This window comes from Suricata suricatta, chromosome 10 (assembly GCF_006229205.1).
Source record: "Suricata suricatta isolate VVHF042 chromosome 10, meerkat_22Aug2017_6uvM2_HiC, whole genome shotgun sequence".
NCBI lineage: Eukaryota > Metazoa > Chordata > Mammalia > Carnivora > Herpestidae > Suricata > Suricata suricatta.
In genome coordinates this window covers 65,109,455-65,113,778 of record NC_043709.1, presented here as the reverse complement: position 1 = coordinate 65,113,778, position 4,324 = coordinate 65,109,455, and positions in this window count along the sequence as shown.

Sequence of the window (4,324 nt, the reverse complement as noted above, 5' to 3'; positions counted from 1 at the left end):
TTGGTAAGGAAACCCTGTTGCACTGTTGGTGAGAATTCAAAGTGGGACAACCACTCTGGACAACAGTATGGAGGTTCCTCACAATGTTAGAAATACCAATATTGACTATATGTTAACTAACTGGAATTTAAATAAAATTTTGAAGAAAAAAGTAAGCTTCCAGGCAGTAAAAAGTAAAAAAAAAAAAAAAAGGTAAAAATAGAAGTACCAAACAATCCAGGAGTTGCACCACTGCTAGATATTTAGCCAAAGAATACAAAAATACTGAATCAAGGGGATACATGCCCCCTGATGCTTATAGCAGTATTATCTGCCATAGCCAAATTATGAAAAGAGCCCAAATGTCCACTGACTGCTGAGTGGATAAAGATGTGGTGTATACACACACACACACACACACACACACACACACACACACAAGAATGGAAATTTATATATGAATGGATATATATATATATATATATATGAATGAACTGATGAATGGATAAAAAAGATGTAGTACACTCACACACACACACACACACACACACTGGAATATGACTTAGCCACAAAAGGAATGGAATCTTGCCATTTGCAATGACATGAACAGAGCTATAGAGTATTAGGCTAAGCAAAATAGGTCAGTGGAAGACAAATATGATTTCACTCACATGTGGAATTTAATAAAATAAGTGAGCAAAGGGAAGTAAAATGAGAGAGAGAGGCAAAGTAAGAAACACACTCTTTAACTATGGAGAACAAACTGATGGTTACCATAAGGGAAGTGGGCAGGGGATGGGTTAAATAGGTGATGGGCAATAAGGAGTGGCTTTTTGTTACCAGTACTGTGTGTTTTACAGAAGTGTTGAATGATTATACTGTACATCTGAAACTAATATTACACTGTATATTAATGAACTGGAATTTAAATTTAAATTTAAAACTTAAAAAAATAAAGTCTGGTTTCTGGTCCTAATTCCAACAGCAATTGGTTTAGCTTAGGAACATTAGACTAGTCAGTTCACTACAGAGAGGTTCTGTTACACTGTTGGAAAAAGTAGGGATAATAACATACCCTTCATGGAGTAAAGTTAATGCAAAACAAAAATAATTTGTTCATGTACGAACTCTGTATTTCTGATAGGAACTAGCCTAACTAGCTTATGCTCTTTAACAAGTCAACTGATTCTTCTTGGTCTAGTCTAAACATGGTGCAGAGCACAGGGTAGTCTCCCTGATTTCTCCCTAACATATTTTGTTACTCTTTTGTCTCCTCACTATTTTAAAATTTCTCTCTTTTAATAATCTTCTATAGTATTTACCCTTCGGGATCATCATTTAGCATTGAATGACTTCAGAAACTTTGTTAGGGACCTGTCTGTATGCAATTTTTCCCCTTCTGTGATGACATGTAGCTGCTGTAATTCCTTGAGCAAAATTAAAGTGATGGCAGGAATGCCTGAAATCCTATGCATATACGATAGATAGACAGATGATAGGTAGATAGATAGATAGATAATGAAAGATCTCCATTCCACTTATAATCAAAGACTTACAAACTAAAACCAGATGATGATATTGCTCTGTATCTACTTCTATGGAGATAAACTATTTAAAACTGTAAATAAATAAAACTTGCCAGTGCTAGCAAGATTTGGTGAGACTTATATGCACTTATATGTTATTGGTAGCATTATATGGGTACAACACTTCTGGCAATATGAAATATAAAATATCTCTGTTGAAAATTTATCTTAAACACATATTCAAAAGAAGAAAAAAACAACTAAATGTGAAAATGTATATTCCAGGATTATTTTCAAGACAGTAGCACTAGGATCAACCTAAAGATCTAATAATTGGAGAATACCTGCTACACTTTAGCAGAAACACATAACAGAATATTATATAATGATGAAAATGATAATTACAGAGAGGCAGAAACTATAGTTCAGTAAAAAGATCAGAATATATAATTAGTATATATTCATTGTATTACATAAAAATATGTCCCGGTGGGGGTTTATATAAAATTAAAAGTAAAAAAAACAGTTGTTGGGCTGGTAACATAATGGACAATTTTTTTGATTTTACATATAAAAATGTGTTTCTTGTACTTTCAATTAAAAATATCTTTTGGGAATAGGTAATATATAAGCCACGTTGTACCCTTTTGCTTCAAACTCAGCAATCAATTAAATCTAATTCCAATAAAGATATGTATCTCCTTCTTTACCCATTTTATTTCTGCCCTTCATGTTCTGTAACAAAACTGAATTTGGTCTAAAAGCCATTTCTCCAAGGAGTCTTAGTTGATCAGATGGAGAATGGAAATGTCTCAAGTAGTTTGATTTTCCTATTAGTTATTCTCTCTTTTCTTGCCCTCTTGGCTGATTCTTCAATCCCAAATTTATGGTCTAGGAAACTTGGCTGGAGGAAGTGATCCTGAGGCCACTAACTGGGAAGGCTGGAGGCTAGAGCTTCTCTGCATTGAAAGGTCCCTGGTAGAGAAGACTTCCACTCTCCCCCATCTCCACCCCAAAAAAAAAGCTCTTTAAGGAAAGAAAGTTTCTTGAAGTGAAGGATGCTCCTGCAGAATGGAAAGAAGGAAAGGGGGTATCAAAGATGTTGTCTCTTTTTCTTCATTTGTCACCCAAATGCAGGCTTTGTGGTCTCCCTGAGTAAATCTTTGTAGACAGAAAATATTTAGACTTTTATATAATAAAAATTTTTCTTAAAAAATCTTGTTTTATAACAAGAATGCAAAGCAAAGTTACAGATTTTGCTTCATCTCTGAAAAATTCTAAGGAGCTGCACAATTAAGCTGTGTTTTTTAAATATATTTGGTCTTGCTTGGAGATGAGGCCATAAACTTAGTTCTGAAATTAATTTCATCTTAAGACCCTGGCATTTAGTTGGGAAATTCTCCAGCAGAGAAAATGAGAATATTCTAAACCGACTGTCGCCCCTAAATCAGGAATGCTCCATCCAGCTGCTCACCTGGTAGCTACAGCTGCCCCCTCCCCATTCGATCCCAAAAGAATCTCAACCTTTTGTCCAGAATCTGATAAAGAAAAAAGACAGATTATGGATTAATAAAGTGACTGACTATTCAACTTCCTAAGCATTTCATCTCAGCCTAGTCATGACCTTCTTTTGTGAATTTGGGAAGGCATTTTTGCTTCTTCCTGGGCTAAATTCCTCCACTGTGCAATGAAAGGTTTAGAACAGTTGCCGAGTAAGATTTCTCACATCTGGCAAGATGGGAAAGATTGAGGACTGTTGAGTCTAGGTTTTCCTTGAATACCCGAATTACTGCCTTCTGCCTCCTTTTAAGAGATGAATGATGTGGAGTACTCAAATAATTCAAGTCTTAGGAAAAACTGGTTTTCTTTCCCAACCAGTTGAAAACTATGTGTCTAAATGCAGTTAAGCAAGTCACCTCTTGTTTAGTTTGGATAAAGGCTTAAGTGTTGACATTCATGGGCTCTGGTATGAGCCAGTACCTGTTAAGATGCTTTGGCCATCCTTTTTAAATTCCTGTCTTCTTTATCTCTTTGGATTCTGAGGTGAGCTCCTGGCCAGTTTGTATGAATTTTATCATTTTTTAAAAGTCTTTTTCTACTTGGTATCTATATGCCAAGCTGGCCCTTAGAGAGGGCAAGTGAGTAATGAGGGCCCCAGGGAGCCTCAGCTAACCTGTACTTATGGGGCAAGTAGCATTAGTCAGTTATCTTGGCCCCTGGCACTCTTGCCTCTTTAGTCTGGGGACAGGTGCAGGGAGTAAGGGGTGGGTACTGAGGGCCTGTAAATGCTTCTCCAAACCAGGGACCAGCCTGGGGCTTCGTTGGGTCTGGCAGAACATTTGCATGCACACACACTCCTACCACACTCTGTCACATACATGCACAGTTAAGCCTTCTTTCTGGAATCACGGGATTCTAAGGAGAACAAAGGATCACACAGATTATTTTATTTCAATCTCCAACCTGAAGCATGAGACCCATACAGCATCCCCGCAAATTGTCCATCCAGCCTGTTAGAACTTCTTCAAGAATTCTCTTCCATTAAGTATTGTAGAACTGATTTAAGGTCTGTCTCCATCATGCCTAAAATCTTGATATTATATTACCTATGTGACCATTTCCATGACCCCTAAACAAGCTTTAGTTATTTCCCATCTTAAAAACAAAACAAAACCAAAAACAACAAGCAGAAAAAAACAAAAACTCCCTTGACTCCATATCCCCTATTCAATAGTCTCTCATGATTTGTGTCCCTCTTTCTCCCCTATTGAACACTGAAAACAAACCGAGGGCTGAATGGGGACGGGGGAAGGGGGTGG